The 22,258-nt window shown below is 47.4% G+C and overlaps 1 long non-coding RNA gene across 1 annotated transcript; it reads left to right on the forward strand.

Annotated features, from left to right (window-relative positions):
* Positions 1-11,331: 11,331 nt before the first annotated feature.
* Positions 11,332-12,443, forward strand: LOC135443013 (uncharacterized). The gene is made up of 3 exons (XR_010438755.1): positions 11,332-11,395; positions 11,484-11,548; positions 11,800-12,443. It is a non-coding gene; the product is annotated as an uncharacterized LOC135443013 (long non-coding RNA).
* The last annotated feature ends 9,815 nt before the right edge of the window (positions 12,444-22,258 follow it).

A 22,258-nucleotide genomic window follows, 5' to 3' on the forward strand; every position in this document is an offset into this window, starting at 1 on the left:
CACAGGGATCTGGGCAGCAGGGAGGATCCACCAGGGCTGGTAAAAGCAAAGCAAGGATTCAGGTCTTAGGGTGTGATAGATGAGTAATGTGGTGATTGACTCTCACAATTAACAGACAAATATCATGGATGCAGGTGAAGCAAAGTTTTATAGATTTATAGTTATGTTTTACCCCCTCGCGTGGTTATCAAGGGGTTGGGACATCTGGAGGTCTGGCTTGTCACTATGGTGACATCTGACCTCCAATCAGGATTTGAGGAAGAGATCACCACTGGACAGGGAAGAAGGACAGAATTTTGGGAAGGGTTAAAGAGTTAAAAGGTGAAATCTCCATTGTGTGGGGTAGCACATGGTGGGAAAATCCTTTGCTCCTGGTGCTTTTTCTCTATTCAGTCTTCTGTGAGAAATAGTTACTCACTTTTCATAGTTTAGGAAGGTTTATTAAACCTTATAAAAAATACAACAGAAGACTGAATAAAGAAAAAAGGTTACAGGACCAGGACCAAAAGATTTTCCCCCACGTGCTCAGCCCCCTCACAATGGAGGTTTTCTCCCTTTTTAACCCTTTAACCCCTTCCAAAGTTTTGTCCATCAACCCCTTCTTCCCTGTACAGGGGTGGAGATCTCTTGCTCAAATCCTGACTGGAAGTCAGATGTCACCACAGTGACAAGCCAGCCCTCCAGATGTCCCAACCCTGGCTGTCCCATGATAACCACACGAGGGGGGTACAACATAACTATAAGCCTATAAAACTTTTCTTCACCTATATCCATGGTATTTGTCTGTTAATTGTGAGAGTCACTCACCGCATTACTCATCCATCAGACTTCTGTTGTTTGCAAGGTTTAATAAACCTTTCTAATTTGTGAGTAACCATTTCTCACAAGGGACACTGAATGTCTGCACAAACCCTGAACTCGAGGAGGGAGTGCTCCTGCTCCATCCCAATGCAGGCAAACTGCCAACATCCATGGAGTTCAGGTGAGGATTTGAGGGGAGAGTTCTCCACCTGCCACTGCTCCATTCCACTCCTTCTCTCTCCTCCATCCCTTAATTTTCAAACTTCCTTGGATTCTTGTTTAAGAACATACTGGATTAGGTCAGAAAGTCAATCTTTAAGCCCAGAATTACTGGCTGCTCTGTAACTCCCACCACCACACTAGTGAACAGTCAGATAAACAGGTTAAAGGTCAGCGCAGCCACAGAACCAGAAAAAATGCCTAAAGATAAACGAGAAAAAATGCCCCTAAAAAAAAAAAACCCAGAAAAGTCCCTAAAGATAAAAGAGAAAACTGGAAGGTATCACATGAGAAGGAGATGTACACCAGAATGGGATGTTACAATTTTAGCTAGGCTAAGTCTTATGCAATGTTCTCTGCAGGTGCAGGTGCTAATTTTCCTGTCTGTCCTCCTTCTTCAAGCTCTTCAGGCCTTGAAAGCCCCTATCCACTGCTCAGTGTTAGCAGAGATAACAGGCCCAAAAATACTGAGCTCTGAGTGAGAACAGGTGCCTGCATTGACTGATAACCTTAAATATCCTCATAGAAAGTCAGTGACATTCCTGCAGATCTGTGAAGTGCACAGGGAAAAGTCTCCTGAAAGCAAATGGTGTTTGTTCTGCCATTCCAGAATCCATTTCTTTCTTCTGAAGTGTGGGGAGAGATGGGATAAGATACGATGAGATGAGATGAGATAAGATCAGCTTTCACCTAGCTCAGTACCACCTCTGCAGTTTTAAATAGTAAGGGAAAAGTCAGAGGAGTAAATCAAATTCATGGACATGAATTCTCATTGATTTGGAGTGACATTGCTGCTTGGTTCATAAACTCCCCACATTCCAGGGCTGACACAGAATCTGCACAGTCAGGGTAAGCCCAGAATGAGCATAAAAGGCCCAAACTCAGTGATGACCATCAGGATCCTTCCCAGAGAGACAGGGACTGAGCTCTGAGCAGGGATGTGCAGAGGGATGGATCCCCAGCCCCACACTCACATCCTCAGCAGCAGCTCAGCAGGCTCAGGAGTTCAGTGGGGACCCTCTCTCCAAAGCCATCCCCTTCTCCAAGTGCTCTCCAGCCACATTTTAACTGGGAACAACATCTGGGGATGGAGGCATCAGCAGGATTTCTTTTTGTTTTTGCAGCCTTTAAAGAGGCCTGGGATGTTGTGGTTGATGACAGAGAAACACCTCACACTGCCTGTGAAAAATGCCAATCTCTTGTTTTTAAAAGTTTAAAAGTTTAATAGCAATAAAATGGTTATAAAAATAGTAATATGATTAGAGTAATAAAAATTTGAACGGTTGGGATTAGAACAGTACAAGATGATAGAAACAAAGAGTTACTGACAGTCCAGGGACCTCTTTCTGGGCAGCATAAGCCCAAAAAAGGACACACATTAACAGAGGATTAACCCTTAAAAGCAATAGCCTGTTGCATGCATCTCATAAATTCCATTCAAACACAGGATTCTGTCTGGTCAGTCTCAACTTCTTCCTCTGAATCCTGACGGCGTCTTCAGGGCTGAGCAAGGCGGGGAGAACTAAATAAGAGAGCAATAAATTCTATTTCTCTGAAAGACTCAGGTGTCCTGTGGCTGCTAACTTGGTGTGATTGCTTCCTTTAAAAAAGTGTCTTACGTAGCATAGTTTCTATTTTAACATTTTGTTATAACCTAAAACTATATTTAATGCACTACTTAAGAGAATTAATACAGCATAACTTTCTAACACAACACATATAATATTCATTTTAATATTTTTGAAAACCCAATCATAAAATATGCATTTTTCACACTGCCCAGGTTCCCTTGGGGTGAGCAAAGTGAGGACGAGGTGCCCAAGGGTGGGTGGGCACAGGTGTCACTTCTGCGTGGCAGTGGCACCTCCACGTCTCAGTTCTCTCTTGGAAAGCAAATCCCTGGAAATAAACCCCTGGAAGCTGTGGCAGCATTGGGGCAGGGAAATAACATTTTTCCTCATATTTGAAAGAGAAAAAACCAAGCATCCTCATTTGTATCGATAACAGTGTGACCAGCAGGACCAGGGCAGGGATCATACCCCCTGTATTCCGCACTGGTGACAGCACATGTCAAATCCTTTGCTCGGTTTTGGGCTGTCACTACAAGAAACATTTGTGAAGGGGCTGAAGCACGAGTCATGGGGAGAGGCTGAGGGAGCTGGGGGTGCCAGCCTGGAGGAAAGGAGCGCGGGGGGACCTTCTCTCTTTCACAAACACCTGAAAAGGGGTTGTAGCCAGGAAAGGATCAGTCTGTTCTGCCAAACAGCAAGACATTGATACAGCAAAATGGCCTCAAGATGTCCCAAGGGAAGTTTAGATTGTATATTAGGAGATATTCCTTCACCAAAGGGCTGCCGAGCACTGGAGCACGCTGCCCGGGACAGTGGTGGGGTCACCATCCCTGGAGGTGTTTTAAAGGGAAGATGTGGCCCTGAGGGACGTGGCTGAGGGGCGGGCGGCGGGGAGAGCCGGGGGGTCCCGGGGGCTTTTCCAGCAGAGCGCTCCTGGCACAGAGCGGGGAGAGCCGGGGGATACGGGGGTCCCAGGGGTTCCGGGGGATTCTTCAGAGGAGCGCTCCGGACACAGAGCGGGGAGAGCAGGGGTCCCGGGGGTCCCGGGGCTTTTCCAGCGGAGCGCCCCGGACAGAGCGGGGCCTGCAGAGGCGCGGGACGGGCGGCAGAGGGCGCCAGAGGCCGCGCTGAGAGCGGGAGCGCGGCACGGACGGAGACTGACACGGACAGAGAGACGGACAGAAACACGGACACGGACAGAGAGACGTACACGGTCTAAAAGACGGACATGAGCAGAGAGACGTACACGGACTGAGAGACGGACACGGACAGAAACACGGACAGAGAGACAGACAGAGAGACTGTCGTGGACAGGAACAGAAACACGAACAGAGAGACGGACACGGACAGAGAGACAGAGAGACTGAGAGACGGACATAGACAGAGAGACGGACACAGAAACACGGACAGGGACAGAGACACGGTCCCTGCCACTACAAATGCCGCTGCTACGGACAGGACATGGCCATGGCGACAGACATGGACACAGACACGGACAGGGACACGAACACGAACACGGTCACGGCCACGGACACCGTGGGAGCGCCGGGATCTGCCGTGTCCCTCCCGGCACGAGGTGTTCCCGAGACACACCCGCCAGCCTGCCAGGACATTGTCACCCCCTGCCTTTTCCCGGTCCCCCGGCGCTGTTTCGGGAGCTGCTGCTGGGGATGCTCGCCCGGGAGGGTCCCGGGGCTGCGGCCTCGGAGGGCGAGAGCCAGAGCACGGGGGGACAGCGGGTGCCGGAGGCTTTGCTGGGACACATCCCGGCTCAGAGGTCCCTGCAGTGACAGAAATCCTGTACTTTCATACTTCCCTTTCCTGTCACACACTGTGAGGTGTTACAGGATGTCCTAGGGTGACATTATGATGCTTGTACCCCCAGTTGTTGCTCTGTTTATGCTGGATATTATGTCCTGTGCATTCCAGACTGGCTCGGAAGAGCAAAGCTTTGTTTTGGTTTTTTATCAGTTATCAGTTATCAGCCTGCTCACTCCCCCAACTGTGACAGTGTTCACAGGGGTCCGAAGATGAGAAAAGAGACGAGGATCTGACTCCATGTTTCAGAAGGCTGATTTATTATTCTATGATATATATTATACTAAAACTATACTAAAAGAATAGAAGAAAGGATTTCATCAGAAGGCTAGCTAAGAATAGAAAAAGAAAGGATGATAACAAAGGCTTGTGTCTCAGACAGAGTCCAAGCCAGCTGACTGTGATTGGCCATTAATTAGAAGCAACCAACATGGGTCAATCACAGATGCACCTGTTGCATTCCACAGCAGCAGATAATCAATGTTTACATTTTGTTCCTGAGCCTCTCAGCTTCTCAGAAGGAAAAAATCCTAAGGAAAGGATTTTTCATAAAAGATATCTGTGACACCCAACAGCTAGCAGGACACACAGATGGGGCAGTACATAGTGCAGCTTTTGGTTTTGGCTCTTGCTTTTACTTTGCTCTTGCTCTTGCTCCTGCTCATTAGTTTAGCTAGGCAGTCCAAATTTTCCCTGGACTGTTTTTCCTTTCCCTTTTTTGGAACCACTCGAGCCTGCTCCGGGCTGGGACCTGGGAACACCGAGAGTTTGCACCCTGTGGTTGCAGCAGCTGCCCCAGTGCCAGAGGGACCTGATAACAGAGGAACCATCCCCAAGAGAGACTTTCTGAATTTTTCATCTTTTTCAGAGCAGTGACAGAGTGGTGTCATCCTGTACTGTTCATTTTGTGTCCTAGGGATGCTGTGACTGTTAAATAAACAGGTTCTTTCCACTTCTCTCTGAGGAATCCTTCCCAAACCGCTGAGGGGAAGGTTTGCTTTCTGGAGGGGCCTCCTTTGGCGGTTTTCTCCCAGATTTGCCCTAAACCAGGACACAGGAGCACTGCAGGGAATTGCAGGGTTCAGGCTCTGGCTGGTGTGTCCCCCCTGCCTCTGCAGAGGGGTTTGCTTTTAGTTCTTCCAGCCTGGACCTGTGGATGCTGAGGATCACCCTGGGGAGGGGGCTTGGGATCTGGATCCAGGGATCAGCTCAGTGCTGTGATTTGCTGTCCCTACTGCACAATATTGTCTTTTTGAGACCTGATATCCCAACTAATTTACTATTTCTGTCACTCTTCCAATCTCCTCTCATAAAATAAAAAGTGGAAAACCCACCTCAGTCAAGGGAGGGGCACAAAAGGAGAGACTTTCACAGGTGTCTGTGATTGAAACTCCAAAGCAGCGAGTGCCAAGCACAAATCCAGGTGTCTCCCCCAATGACATTTTCATGGAGGTGATCACATACCTCAGTGACCATTGCAATGAAAAACAATTGGCTTAATAATTCCTTTTACTGTTACCTTTCTTCCCAAGCAGCAGGTTTGAGTTGGAGCCAGTGTTAAACCCAGCTCCCTTTGCCTGGTCAGTGCTGATTTTGGAGTGCAGCTCCAGCAGCCTCTGTGCTCATCAGACTGATCCTCCTGTACCACACCCAGTATTATAGCCTATACTTTGAGTACTAAACTACTTTAGTTAATAAAAATCAATTCTGGATGACTCTGAAAACTGAAGAGTCCCTCTTCTCTACCAACAGGAGGACTAATAAGGGACAAGATACTTGCAGAAAATATTTTTCATTTTATTTTTTAGGTTGAGTGTGTACAATCAGCTTTTTAATTTATTTTCACATGAGGAATTCAGGTAAGCCTGGATTGAGACAGACAGAAGTTTCATGGAGCCCAAACTGTCTCTAAATCCCAAATAAATGAAAACCATTGCAGTGACCCAGAGGCTGCTGTCCCTCAGAAGTGCAGGGATCACTGAGAGACTCCAGATGTGAAGTGATGCTCTGCAAAGATGCTTTTCATCCCAAGCAGGATGAATCCATACCTTTCTGAAGCCACAAGTGCCAGCTATTTCCACCAGTCCTGGAATGATTGTGATGCTCATTCTTGTGAAAGTTGATCCTGTTGTTTGAGTAGTAATTCATGGCATTAGCTATAAATTGCAACTCCCTTTTCATTTTCTTCCCTCCCATTTTCCATTAATAGATATATTTTGTTAGGAGACACTGCTATTGTGGCTCTCAGCATCCTCACAGCTACAAAACTGCTTCTTGAATCAGAACTCCTTAAAGTTATGAAAACATAGTTTAAGGAAACCATGATATGACCGACAGCATCTTCATAAAAGACTAAGAGCACTGTGAGAAGCCCATGAGCAGTACATTTGTATGGGTAAAATTACATATGAATATATTTTTAATGTTTTATTCATAGCTGCATCACACTGATGAATTATAGGGTACAAACTGTGTGACAAGACCTAATTAGGAGCACTATTTATTTTAATTAAGGTGTATTATTAGATATAGCAGTCCAGCTCCCCAGAGGTGCAGCAATAGCTCTCTGAAGGGATGTATGCAAAACATCCTCTCATCATACAAGAAATCTGCTTCATGTGCTGTAATTCCTGTGCAAAACACAGAGGAAAACAACTCCTGTAAGGGCTTAGGAAGTCCTGCTTTTCTGGTGAGCATGAGAAATGGAGTTTCAAGGGGAAAGTTCTGCTGCAAATCAGGGACTGAGCAAGTGGCAGAAGAGATTCTCAGGTTCTGGCATGGTCCCTATGGATGGTGAAAAGGTTTTGCTGCTTAGTGTTGTAGGGACATCCCTCACTGGCTGCAGATGTTTTGTCTGGGATGGCATCAGGCATCCCTTGGAATGAACATTTCCTGCAGAGGAACAGGGAGTTTTCCAGTGTTTCTTTTCCAGGTTTAGGGGATACATCACAGACATCTTTTTATGAAAATCCTTTCTTAGGGTTTTTTTCTTCCTGAGAAGCTGAGAAGCTCCAAGAACAAAATGTAAACAATGCTTATCTGCTGCTGTGGAACGCATCAAGTATATTTTTGGTTGGCCCATCTTAGATGTTTATAATTAATGAGCAATCAAGGCTGAGCAGTCTCGGGCAGAGTCCAAGACAGCTCCCTTTTGTTATCATTGTTCTCCATTCTATTCTTAGCTTAGCTAGCCTTCTAAGATGAAACTTTTCCTTCTATTATTTTTGTATATTTATAATGTAATATATATATATATATCATAAAATAATAAATCAAGCCTTCTGAAATATGAAGTCAAATCCTCATCTCTTCCCTCATCCAAAGACCCCTGTGACCACTGTCACACAGCTGTACCTGCTCATCTCTTACAGGTGTCAGACACAGGATGAGCTCAGAGCTGTCCCCTGGGGAGGGCAGGCACTCTAAGTGGTGCTTTTGTTTCCTGCTGTTGAAGAAATAGATAAAGGAAAATTTCATACTCCAAAGGGTACCCAGACACACACGTGTGGCTGTCTGCCTGCCCTGGGTGCTGCTCCCTGCATCCCTGTCTGGATTGCACAGCATCCCTGGGGCTGGCAGCTGCAGCCCTGCCCTCACACCGTGCCCAGGCTGCTCCTGGGACAAGAAACCACCCAGCACAAGGAATTCCCTCAGGCAACACCACTTTCATGTGAAATGATACCAGGCCAGCTTAGGTAAAATGTCATTTACAGGGAGAGGGAATAGCTAAAAACAGAGCAGTGACACCAAATGCTGAACTGGGATGATCTTTCTCCCCTCAACACAGATTGCCAAATCCATGTTTAGAAATCCTAAAACCCCAAATATCTTGGGAGCAGGGATAGAGAGGAGTGCCCTGGCACTGGGCAAAGAGGCTGAATCAGGAGCCTGGCAGGCAGCACCCTCCTGCTGTTTCTGCACAAGAGCTGGAGCTCATCCTGGGTTCTGCCCATGACCAGTTGACTTTGAGATGTCACCCTGGGATGATGAGACTTCTCCTGGAGTGGCCAAGGACTTCAGGGATTTTAACAACATTTCAAACAGCCTGTCACTTTAAGCCACTTTGGGAAAGTTGAAGGAGTTAATCACCATTTCCATGAGTGGAAAAAAGATGACAAGAACTATCTCCAGAGAAAGCTTCCATCCCTGAAGGCCAGAAGCACTGATTCTTCTCTCTTTGCAAGAAACATCAGAAGGAAGGAGATCTCTGAATTTTAATGCCTGTTTCTGTATGTGATTAAGCCCATGTGAGAAGATGGCAGCAGTGCCTGTATGGACCATTGAAAATTTGTGTTGGGAGGGGAAGGAGAGGGCAGACAAAGGTCACAGCAACATCCAGGATGTCCTTTACCTTTTCTGCTTTGCTTTCAGCACACACAGCAGCAGAATTGCCTGAGCTCCACTCTGGGTTACTGCAGCAACACAGGCAGTGCAATCCCACCCAGCAGTGCTGCTCCAGCCCCTTTGCCATGATTTGGGGGTTGATCAGCCATCAAGTTGTCATTTCTGTTCCACTTTGGTGTCTATAGTTAGTGTTTTCTGACAAATGTGGGTACTGAGGGGCCAGGCTGACCAGCCTGGCACAGAGGCTCCCCACACCAGACATTGATCTCGTATTATCTTTGCTCCCTCACCTTCAAAACTGCTCTGAATAATTAGACTCAAAAACCTCAGGTATCTGCCAGGTAGGTGCTGGTACCTGGGAGGGAGCCTTGGCTGGATGGAGGTGGAGGCAAGGTGATCTGTGGAGTCATTCTGGATTAAATAAACAGCAAAAAAGGGAAAAAGGGGTGGCTGAGCTGCACTCCAGGTGTGCCCAGCCTGGGCAGTGTCTGATTGTGTGACAGGCTGCAAAGGGCAGTGTTGGGGAAGATGGAACAGGAAATCCTTATAAATATGATTGCCTGGCAAAGGATTTTGAGAATATGGAAACTATAAGTGAGATTGACATGAAAGCAAGCTTTGAGATACCTGAGTTACTGAACAATGGGAAAACAATGGTGTGGCCAGCTGAAGGTAATCCCCTTCTGATGAAACAAAACCCTCTGCTCACAGACAGGTCCAAGGGTCAGAGCAGACCCTACTAACTTGGCAGAAGGGGCCCAAAGAGGAGTTTTTAGGGTTTAAAATGTAACACAATATGGTAATGTAATGACTCTTATAAGCTGTATGTGAATGCTATAGGATTTGTATATTTGTCCTGGTTCATGGCAAATTTTGGAGAGAACCCTCGAAGGGGTTCTCTCCCCACTTCACTCTCTGGAACAAGTCTTAAAGGTGCAGAACTTATTATTCAGCATAAACAAAAAACACAACTGGGGAAAAAAGCATCATATAGTCAACCTAGGACATTCTTTTACTAGATTGGGTTAGTGAAAATTAGAATATCCAGCACAGAAGATTTATTGTATTGTAACGGGAACTTCACGCTCTTTTGTCCTCTCTTTCATCCTCTCTTTTCCTCTTGCTCTCTTTCTCTTGGGTTCCTCTTTTGGGCTCCTCTTCGGGGCCTGCTCTCGGCTGTGGCTGGCAGCTCCCAGCAGGGCCCTGCCCCCAGGCCCTTCGCAATAAACCCCAAATCCCAGCAGGGCCCTGCACCCAGGCCCTTTGCAATAAACCCCAAATTCCACAGCCTGGCTTCAGAGATCTCTCATCTCCGTCTGTCCCAACCTTCCTACCACACAATGCTCCTACAGGGTGGGCAACAAACAGCACCAGGGCACAGGCAGGTGGGAGCAGGGATTCATCCCTTGGACCATCTGAAGGCAGGAATTAGGCCAAAAGTGTTCTGGTAAACAGGAGTAATTTTCTGTTATGCTGACACCGCATCTACTCCAACTTTCAGCTCATTCCACTTTTAATAACACCAAACCAGGGGTAAATATGTGCAAGTGGCTTCCACAAAGTGCCACCAAGAAGATTAATATCAGAGCTGTAAAGGGTGAGCATCTGTCCCTACTTTTCCCTTGAGGGTTCCTCTAGGGCAAGGGGAATCCCAGAGACCCTGAGAGGAGGCTGCTCCTCACTCCGCATCTCCCACACCTCTGGTGGGAGCAGTGGCCTTCCCTGGCTCCATCCCCTCTAACAAAGGGACTAAAATCAATCCTACTGGAAAAGGGAACACAAATGAAGGCAGTCTATATTAATGTGCTGCTCATTAAACAGAGGGGAAAGGTTTTTCACAGCCCCCTACGCAGATGCACATATCCACAATTAACTTTATAAATTTTAAATCAAAGCAAATTAGCAGCCTAGCACCGAGCAATAAACATGATTTGATTAGGTATTCCATACCCAGGGCACAACAGGATTTTTTGGTGTTTTAAGTACTCAATTACCACCATGATCCTGCGTTCTGTGTGTTATAAAGAGCTCAGTGCCCTGTGTGACAGCTCAGGACACAGGGGCAGCACTCACAGCTCCCCTTTGGCCCTGGAACTCTGAGCAGATCACAAGAGATGGCAGCTCTGCACCTCACTGTGCTTTGGGTGCCACTGTCAGCTCCAGCTCCTGGAGTCACCAGGGGCAGATCCTGCTCCTGAGCCAGGGAAAACCCCAGTACCAACACAGAGACAATGAAGGGACTGAGAGCAGCTCTGCCAAGAAGGACCTGGGGGGATGAAAATTGAAAAATTGGACATGACAATGGTAATGTGCATTGGCAGCCCAGAAAGTCAACATAGCCTGGGCTGCACCACAAGCAGCATGGGGAGAACGGGGAGGGAGGGGATTGCCTGTAGGGGGATGGAATATAAGAAAATAAAGATAGTGTAGAAAGTAATCTTACCCCTAAGGAGTTGCAGCTGGGCCAATTATCAAAGATTAGGAAGAGGCCTGACTTAAACAGGCCACAGCTGCAACCAATGAGAAGAAGATGCTATAAAAGAGTGGGGTGGTGTTAAAAAGGGAACTGGAGTCAGTTGGCTGCTTTGTGAAGAAGGAAGAGTCAGAACCCTGAGGAGTTGCCCATGAGAAACACCAGGAAGGTATGGACTTTTGTGATAAGGAGACAATAGTATGAAACCCCTACAATTTAATGATAACAATTGTCCCTCTCTGCTCTGTCTTCCTGAGGTCCCACCTGCAGTGCTGCATCCAGCTCTGGGGCCCCCAGCACGAAACCTGGACCTCAAGATCAGGTTGGATGAGGTTTGGATCAGCCTGGTCCCTTCCAACTCAAACAATTCTATGATTCACAAAATCCTTCATTCTCCTGGGAGCAGGTGGCTGTGGCTCTGCCTGGGTTGCTCATTTTCAGGCTGGGTCTGCTCTGGGTAGCCCCAGCTCTGGTACTTTAGGGGTTGGTGTAAGTTTGGTGAATTTGGTATAAATTATGAGAGGTCAGTACAGCTACTCCCATGCTTCATGTTAAACATATGTTTTCTTCCAGGGAAAATCCATTACCTGGATTTTCTTCACTGGGTTCAGCAGCTAAAGGGCAAAACCCAGAGAGAGCAACTCAGTTTTTGCTGATCCATTAACTTCTCTCCATGGGGCCTAAAGATGTACTATTGTTTTCCTCAAAATCCAGGGAGCCATACTCACCACAGCAAAGCAAACCAGACTTTCTGCAGAAAAAGGTAAAGCAAAGAGGCACTGGCTGCAACAGCTCCTTCAACCTCCTTTGTCATTGCCAAATTTGAAAAGCAGAGAAGCCCTGGAATCATGTTTTTCCACTGTGAAATATAACCCAGTGCCAGCTGGTGTTTGGTTTGGCAGTTTCTCAAAGGAGAAGAAATTGATTTAAATCTTTATAGGTAAAAAAGACCTGTTTCTGCCTTTATATTTCCCATGATGAGCTTAAAAGTTTTATGGGATGGTGCTTTCAAACCTGTAATTTTCCTGACAGTTCTTTGAAGGATGTACTTCTCATTCCACTTCTGCCCCTTAGAGGATGCTCAGGACAGAAACTTCCCCTGGGCTCAGAAAGGGCTCCATGGCTGTTTGCAGCTCGTGTATGGAGGGAGGGTGATGAGATCTGGAGGTCTGTGCAACTGAAGGTTAAACAATTAATAACATCAGCTAAATAAATGGCTGAACCACCCTGAAGTGCTGCATGATGTGCTCCTGCTGTTAAGAGGTGCCAAGGAGGAGGTGGTAAGTTAGCATTTATGCCTAGTGTGCTGCTTGAGGAAAAGTTCAAAAGTCTCTCTCCTTGTTTGTTCAGTTTGGATAAACTGCACAATTTTTTCAGCAGTTATGAAGTGCTGCTGCTGCAAAGCTGGAAATAAGAATTCCCATTTCAGTTTCCCCACACTCAGCAACTTTGATTATAGTAGTTTTGTTTCTGTTTCATTTTCTCAATTAGTTTATGTGCTGGTTTAGGGCAAATTTGTTAAAGAATCTGCAAAGGAGGGCCCCTCCAGAAAGCAAAACCCACACGGCCCCTCCCCCCAACCGGTTCGGGAAAAAATTCCTCGGAGAGAGGTGGAAAGAACCTGTTTATTTGACTGGCCCCGCACCCCCCAGCACACAGAATGAACAATACCCGATGACACCGCTCTGAGAAAGATGGCAAAATCAGAAAGTCTCTTTCGGGGGTGGTGGTTGCTCTGTTCTCAGTCCCTCCGGCGCTGGGCCAGCCGCTGCAGCCGAACCTTCGGTGTTCCCGGGTCCCAGTCCGGAGCAGGTTCGAGATGGTCACAGGAACAGGAGAGGAGAAACAGTCCAGGAAGCAATGTGGACTGTTTAGCTAGAACTAGCTAATAAGCAGAGGCAGAAAGCAGAGCAGAAGCAAGAGCAGAAAAAGAGAGCAAGCAAAAAGCAGCAAGCTGAAGCTGGAAGTGAAAAAACAGCCCTATGTACCGCTTGTCTCTGTCCTGATAAGAGAAACCCAAACAAAACTTCCACTCTTCAGAGCTGGTCTTAAAGGCACAGAACAGATGAATGGGGATATACAAGCATCATAACGTCACCCCAGGACATTCCACCCCTTATCCCCATATCATTCTTACCCCACAATCAGATCTCCCTGAGGTACACATCATGTTGTTCCATCTCTTTGCATTATCCACCACGTGCAACCTGGTCCCTGAGCAAAGACAACCCCACGAATGGGTTTGTCTGTACTCGAGGCAGAATTGATCCACACAGTCTTCCCTAACAAACCTCTGATATGTACCACTGGGACTTTGTCCCCTTCTATTACATTCAGGGACTCAGACTGGGCAGGACCTGCTCGGATGGTGGAACCTCGGGTGTTAACTAAGCAGGTGGCTTTTGCCAGATGCTGCTCCCAATTCTTGAAAGATCCCCCACCCAAAGCTTTCAACTGGGTTTTTAGTAGTCCATTGTACCTCTCCACTTTCCCTGCAGCTGGTGCATGGTAGGGAATATGGTACACCCACTCAATGCCATTTTCTCTAGCCCAGGTGTTGATAAGGCTGTTCTTGAAATGAGTCCCATTGTCTGACTTGATCCTCTCAGGGGTGCCATGTCTCCACAGAACTTGCTTTTCCAGGCCCAGGATGGTGTTCCGGGCTGTAGCATGAGACACAGGGTAGGTTTCCAACCATCCAGTGGTGGCCTCCACCATGGTCAGCACGTAGCGCTTGCCCTGGCGTGTCTGGGGCAGTGTGATGTAGTCAATCTGCCAGGCCTCCCCATACTTGTACTTGGACCACCGCCCCCCGTACCAGAGGGGCTTCACTCGCTTGGCCTGCTTGATGGCAGCACACGTCTCACAGTCATGGATAACCTGAGAGATACTGTCCATGGTTAGATCCACCCCTCGGTCTCGTGCCCACTTATAGGTGGCATCTCTGCCCTGGTGGCCTGAGGCATCATGGGCCCATCGAGCTAGGAATAACTCTCCCTTATGTTCCCAATCTAGGTCTATTTTGGACACCCCTATCTTTGCAGCTCGGTCTACCTGCTCATTGTTTTGGTGCTCCTCGGTGGCCCTACTCTTGGGTACATGGGCATCTACATGGCGGACTTTCACAGGTAGCCTCCCTACCCTGGTAGCAATGTTTTTCCACTCACCAGCAGCCCAAATTGGTTTCCCTCTACGTTGCCAGTTAGCCTTTTTCCACCTCTCCAGCCATCCCCACAGAGCATTGGCTACCATCCATGAATCAGTGTAGAGGTAGAGCTTTGGCCACTTCTCTCTCTCAGCAATGTCTAGGGCCAGTTGAACAGCCTTGAGTTCAGCAAATTGGCTTGATCCACCTTCTCCTTCAGTAGCTTGTGCAACCTGTCGTGTGGGGCTCCATACGGCTGCTTTCCACTTCCGGTTCATCCCTACGATGCGACAGGAACCGTCAGTGAAAAGAGCGTAGCGTGTTTCCTCTGTTGGCAGTTGGTTATAGGGAGGAGCCTCTTCAGCACGTGTCACTGGTTCTTGTTCCTCTTCATCTGTGACACCAAAATTCTCACCTTCGGGCCAATTTGTAATGACCTCCAAAATCCCAGGGCGATTCAGTTTACCTATACGGGCGCGCTGAGTGATGAGAGCAATCCACTTGCTCCATGTAGCACTGGTGGCATGGTGAGTGGAAGGAACCTTGCCTTTGAACATCCACCCCAGCACGGGTAGTCGGGGTGCCAGGAGGAGTTGTGCTTCAGTGCCTATTACCTCCGAAGCAGCCTGGACTCCTTCATAGGCAGCCAGGATTTCTTTCTCTGTTGGAGTATAGTTGGCTTCAGACCCTCTGTAGCTTCGACTCCAAAATCCCAGTGGTCGACCCCGAGTCTCCTCAGGCACCTTCTGCCAAAGGCTCCAGGACAAGCCATGGTTCCCGGCTGCAGAGTAGAGCACATTCTTCACCTCTGGTCCTGTCCTGACTGGGCCAAGGGCTACTGCATGAGCAATCTCCTGCTTGATCTGGACAAAGGCCTGTTGCTGCTCAGGGCCCCACTGGAAATTGTTCTTCTTGCGGGTGACCAGGTAGAGAGGGCTCACGATCTGACTGTACTCAGGAATATGCATCCTCCAAAAACCCACTGCACCCAAGAAAGCTTGTGTCTCTTTCTTATTGGTGGGTGGAGACATTGCTGTGATCTTGTTGATGACATCTGTAGGAATCTGACGCCGTCCATCTTGCCACTTCACTCCCAGGAATTGAATCTCACGAGCTGGTCCCTTTACTTTGCTCTTTTTAATGGCAAAACCAGCTCCCAGGAGGATCTGGATAATTTCCTTCCCTTTCTCGAACACTTCCGCAGCTGTGTTCCCCCACACAATGATGTCATCAATATACTGCAGATGTTCTGGAGCCTCACCCTTTTCCAGTGCAGTCTGGATCAGTCCATGGCAGATGGTGTGCTTCCACCCCTGGGGCAATCGGTTACAGGTGTACTGCACTCCCCTCCATGTGAAGGCAAACTGAGGCCTGCATTCTGCTGCCAGAGGAATGGAGAAAAATGCATTGGCTATGTCTATAGTGGCATACCACCTTGCTGCCTTGGACTCAAGCTCATACTGGAGCTCTAATATGTCTGGCACGGCAGCACTCAGTGGTGGAGTCACTTCATTCAATGCACGATAGTCCACAGTCAATCTCCATTCTCCTTCAGATTTTCGCACAGGCCAAATGGGGCTGTTGAAGGGTGAGTGGGTCTTGCTGACCACCCCTTGGCTCTCCAGCTCTCGGATCATCTTATGGATGGGGATCACAGCATCTCGAGTGGTCCTATACTGCCGTCGATGCACTATGGAAGTGGCAATTGGCACTCGTTGCTCTTCTCCCGTCAGGCATCCTACTGCAGATGGATTCTCAGACAACCCAGGCAAGGTGTTCAATTGCTGGATGCCCTCTGTCTCTACAGCAGCTATTCCAAATGCCCATCTGAGTCCTTTTGGGTCTTTGAAGTACCCACTTTGAAGGTAGTCTATGCCCAAAATACATGGGGCCTCTGGGCCAGTCACAATAGGATGCTTCTTCCACTCATTTCCTGTTAGGCTCACATCAGCTTCCACCAAAGTGAAATCCTGGGATCCCCCTGTCACACCAGCAATAGAAACAGACTCTGTCCCCACATGTCTTGATGGGATTAACGTGCACTGCGCACCAGTATCGACCAAAGCTTTATACTCTTGTGGTTCCGATGTGCCAGGCCAACGAATCCACACAGACCAGAAGACACGATTTTCCCTGGCCTCTACCTGGCTAGAGTCAGGGCCCCTCTAAGCCTGGTTATCCTTCTTTCCCTGGGTGTATGTTTTGGATGTTCCTTCGAGGGGATCAGACATGTCATCATCATCATACCTGGCTGTTCGGCTACGGGCAACTGGAGCTGCTTTCCTCCTGGTGGCTTCCTTCAGTTCACGCACCCGTCGTGCCAGAACAGCGGTAGGTTTCCTATCCCACCTTCTCATGTTTTCCCCACAATCACACAGGTAAAACCACAGCTCAGCTTGTGGGGTGTATCTTCCTCACCATCTGGGAAACGTCTGCCTTGGATACCGGAACCTCGGATCTGTACTGCTGAAATTTGGAGAAGGTCTTCTTTAATCTCCTCTCTAAGCTTCTTATGGTTCTCTATCTTATCCTCTAAGTTCTGCAGACGTGTTTCTACTGCTGCGATTCTGGCATGTGTTGGGCCATGTACAGCATCTGCATATGCTCGGAGCTTCCTTGCCATGTCAAGCACAGTCTCACCCCTCTCATCCCTCTTCATGATGGCTAAGGCAGAGGCATATTCTTGTGGCCCGAGTCGTACGAGTTTTCGCCACATCACAGACGTGCATGGTACTAAGTCTGGGTTCCTAGTTGTTACATCATCTGAGAAGATAATCTCAGCCACGGCCATTTCTCTCAGGCGTTGGATCCCTTGCTCTATTGTCTTCCACTGAGTCTGCTGCATATAGAGATCGTCTGCACACAGGTATCTTTCTGCTACACTTCTTAGGACCCGTTCCCAGAGGCTCTGAGAGTTAGCCCCCCTCATCATTCCTTGGTCTATGACAGAATCCTGTGACAGGGATCCCAAATGCCTGGCTTCAGTGCCATCCAAAACGGTAGCCTCGCCTGCAGCATCCCAGAGACGGACCAGCCAACTAATTATGGATTCATCAGACCTTTGAGTGTAATCCTTCTGTAGGCCACGAAGGTCCTTCAGGGAGAAGGACTCATTATTGGCATCTGATCTTGCATCTGCTGCTTTGACTCCTGACTTTACGTCAGGAGGCACTGAGGTTCCTTCTCCTTCATCATCATCATCATCATCATCATCCACTGGTCGATTGGTCTTGGCTGTGCATTTCCCACTTCTAGTGCTGGTAGCAACAGCCATGGGTTTAGATGCTGGCTTCGAGCCTGGAGTGTTAGCTGCAGCCTGAGTCACCGGGACAGTTGCTGATTTATCTCCCTGCCCCCCTGCCTCTGTCTGCTGCCCTAGAGTATCTAGCAGTGTGCGATAAGCATATGCCAGGGCCCAGCTCACTGCAATGACCTTCCTCTCCTTAGGCTCATCCTGGTACTTCTCTTTCAGGTAATTCCCCACCTCAGCTGGGTTCTGAATTTGTTCATGGGGAAAATCCCACACTATAGGGTCCGAGAATTCCTTCAGGATTTGGCCCATATTCTCCCATTTCCCACACCACTTAGGATTTTCCACACCAGGGTTTACTCCTGAGTCAGGGGTCTCATCAGCCCGTCTAGAAATCTCAGCCCACATTCTAGAGAAGCAGCAGGCTGTATAGAGGAAGGTTACCAGATTGAATACCAGGAAGATGGTTTCTTTAACATTGAGGGGAAACTGAACATCCTTCACTAGTGATGCAACTGATTCATAGGAGAAGGAGGAAAGCAGAGGCTGAAAAACCTCATTCCCTCCTGCTCCTCCTGCGACAAACTGGATGCATAACCATAGCCATGAACCATTCATACCTGGAGCAGACCCCAGCATGTTTATAAACTTCTTGCACATTATTGCCACCAAACCCAGCAGGATAGCTATTCTGGTCACAGCCCCTCTGATGTAAAAACTACGTATTAGGGGCAATACTAAAGCTATTTCTGGATACAAAAATAAACCTAGGGACCAGAGAGGTATTAAAATCTCAAAAAACCCTAGGGACCAGAAATGCATGCAAACCTTCACCCCAACAGACATTATGAATCCAAAAAGCATGGCTATTAGCTGATTTAAACGAACACAGAGTAATAGCAGCCAAAATGCAGTCAAAACAGGGTTTTTCCACACTCTCTCTCGAGCCCCACATTGGGCGCCAAAAATTTGTGCTGGTTTAGGGCAAATTTGTTAAAGAATCTGCAAAGGAGGGCCCCTCCAGAAAGCAAAACCCACACGGCCCCTCCCCCCAACCGGTTCAGGAAAAAATTCCTCGGAGAGAGGTGGAAAGAACCTGTTTATTTGACTGGCCCCGCACCCCCCAGCACACAAAATGAACAATACCCGATGACACCGCTTTGAGAAAGATGGCAAAATCAGAAAGTCTCTTTCGGGGGGGGGTGGTTGCTCTGTTCTCAGTCCCTCCGGCGCTGGGGCAGCTGCTGCAGCCGAACCTTCGGTGTTCCCGGGTCCCAGTCCGGAGCAGGTTCGAGATGGTCACAGGAACAGGAGAGGAGAAACAGTCCAGGAAGCAATGTGGACTGTTTAGCTAGAACTAGCTAATAAGCAGAGGCAGAAAGCAGAGCAGAAGCAAGAGCAGAAAAAGAGAGCAAGCAAAAAGCAGCAAGCTGAAGCTGGAAGTGAAAAAACAGCCCTATGTACCGCTTGTCTCTGTCCTGATAAGAGAAACCCAAACAAAACTTCCACTCTTCAGAGCTGGTCTTAAAGGCACAGAACAGATGAATGGGGATATACAAGCATCATAACGTCACCCCAGGACAGTTTAATATCAGTTACCTTATAATTTGATACTTTAATAATTCATTTTGCCTTCCTAGTCAAAAACCCCCAAACTAGTTTCATTAAAGTCGAGTTTCTTGCAATATACATCAATTTAAATGGAATAATTTACTAATTTGTCAGCTCCCAGAGGCTCCTATCCTTAGAAAATTCCACACACCCCCCAGTTTTTGGGCAGGATACGTGTTCTTTCATTGGTCAGAGGCACAAACATGAAGTTTCCACTCTTGCTTGCTGTTATCCCTGCATCTTTCAAAGCAAGCAAGACCACACCTGCACGGGATGCTCAGCTCCCATCACATCTCCTGCATTCCCTTGCCATTGAGTTCAGCATTTCATTTAGCTCTTATAACTTTCTTGGTTCTCAGAAAGCCCCTGTGTCTCACATCCATGTGAGAATGGGGTTTAAAATGGCTCTGTAAATAGTTTATCATCCGAAATGATCTGCAGAGAGAGGCACAGCAGCTCCAGCCCCCAGGCAGGGTTTGTTCTCTCTGTATTGCTGGTGAGTGACTGATGCTCCCAGGGCTTCCCACAGCCCCAGCTCGCCCTGTGCTGAGGGATGATGTCACCTAATCAGATGATGTCACCAGATAAAATTAATGAGTTTCCAATCACAAAACCTCTCCTCCAGGTGGACACATTACTCAGAGCTTGGCCATCTCTTCTAGAAATACATTCTCTCTCCTTGTAATGCATTTTACAACATTCTTTTCTTCTACCAAGATGGAGATAGTTCTTTAATAACTGGACTTCATTATATTGTCTGTTCCATGGGAGTCGAAATGCAATTCACATTACAAAACTGTATCTTTTCCAAGATGAAAAGGCTCCATAAACCCAACATGTTGAGATACTCATTGCAAAGAAACAGTGGAGAATCTGCTCATGAGCAAATTGCTCGACTTCCACTCCAGAGCTCAGCTGTGAGCCCATGTTCACGTGAGGAACAGCCAAGCTGAAGAGCACAGATGGAAATGAGTGCTGCTGCTTGTGCTGCAGACAGCAGCCTGGAGGGATTACAGACTGTTAGAGGCCAAGGACACAAAATATATTGCTTTTAATGGCCTAAATAGCCCTTTCAATATGCTGGATAGTTTTCATACTGTGCCGAGTACTCTGTCAGAAAGATAGCAGAATTGGGGAGGCAAGGTAAAGAAGTCTAGAGTCTGGAAATTTTAATTCATGGCTACTGCGGCCTTCTCTAGGCAAAGAGGGAAAAGGAGCTAAGGGGCAAAAGCAGGGTGAAATGTGAGAGTAGAAGCACTGGACTGACCAACACACTCACTGAATGAGAAGCAGAAGAAGCAAGGTGCTGGTTTTGGCAGGGAGATGGGAGTCTCACTCTATCCAGGTGGAATTGCACAGGTTTGCTGTGATTGAAACATTGCTGGAGAGATGATTTCCATATGCCTTGGAGCGCAGCTGAGTGATAAGCAGGACAGGCCAGTGCAGTCCGTACAGTCTGAGCTCTCCCCTGAGGTGATGTGAGCTGTAACTGTGCAGCCCCTCTGCTAAAGGATGCTGGAAGTGTGCCAGTGTTCACAGGGGTCTGAGGATGAGGGAAGAGATGAGGATCTGACTCCATGTTTCAGAAGGTTTGATGTATTATTTTATGATATATATTAAAACTATACTAAAAGAATAGAAGAAAATATTTCATCAGAAGGCTAGCTAAGAATAGAAAAAAAAAGAATGAATAGCAATGGCTTGTGTCTCGGACAGAGAGTCCGAGCCAGCTGGACTGTGATTGGCCATTAATTAGAAACAACCACATGAGACCAATCACAGATCCACCCGCTGCATTCCACAGCAGCAGATAATCAATGATTACATTTTGTTCCTGAGGCCTCTCAGCTTCTCAGGAGGAAAAATCCTAAGGAAAGGATTTTTTAGAAAATATCATGGCTACACTGGAAATGCATGTGCCTGTTTTTGATCCCTCCCTTTTTCTTCCAGTGCATTCCAGTCACATCTGCAGAGTCTCTGCACAAACCTGCCCTTGCCTGCAGGATCTGTGTAGCTACAGGCACACCCAGGTTTGAAGGCTGCTGAGTCACCACCCAAGGGCTCAGTGGCTGCACTGGCTCAGGTGAGCAGCAAAAACAAAGTTGGTTCGTGTCACATCTGTCACAGCCTTGCAGCTCCCAGCCCAGACACAGCTCAGTAACTTTTTAACCCCTCCTGACTTATTGGCAATTCAGATTGCTCCAGTCTGGCCTGGTGGCTCCAGTCTGCTTCTCTCCATGCTGGGCTGGAAGCCACAATTGTCACATGAAAAATCACACTCTTTCTCTTTTGAAAATATTTCATTGCTTTAATAGAACATGGAAAATTCTGAGCTGCTTTGAAGTAATTTTTTTTTTTTTCTGAGAGTTCCTCTGGCTGTCTTTGCCTGCTCTTATCACTGAGCTCCTCTTCCTTCCCTCTGCTCCAGCCTGGCCTCTGGAAGGCTGGTGGGCTCCATTCCTGGGGGCCCCAGGGGTTAATCCAGCCTTCAAAAATACAGTTAAAATAGTTATTTTTTTTCTGACAAAGACATTTCTCTATCTTCTCTCACAAAGTCAGGAAGGGACTGCATGACATAGCTATTGTCAATAAAAAGCTGTGAGTTTATCAAATTTAAGTATCAAATCCCAAAAGCCATGAAAATGCTGAGGTTTTCTATTTGCTTATTGAGATATGTAAGGAGAAAATTCCTGTCACCAGACAGGGTTGTGTAATTACCCACAACACTCCAAGTTAAACAGAATTAAGTGAGGATCTGTCCTATGAAGGCACAAAAAGCAGGGAGGGAAACTTCTGTTCCATCTCTTTCATCGAGCTAGATTAATATGTCTTTTGACTGACATATTAATGAAATTTGGCCTCTTGAGCTTAAAATACTCCTTTTCTTTTTGGTGTAGCTTGCTACAAGGACAAACCCACTCAAAGCTGTTACTGGTGCTTCCTCCCTGGCAGACCCAGCCTGGTCTCTTTCTGACAAAACACTGCTCAAAGATCAGAAAAATTTATCCTTTTGATGAAGGTGGGAG

Source organism: Zonotrichia leucophrys, chromosome 2 (assembly GCF_028769735.1).
Source record: "Zonotrichia leucophrys gambelii isolate GWCS_2022_RI chromosome 2, RI_Zleu_2.0, whole genome shotgun sequence".
Lineage (NCBI taxonomy): Eukaryota > Metazoa > Chordata > Aves > Passeriformes > Passerellidae > Zonotrichia > Zonotrichia leucophrys.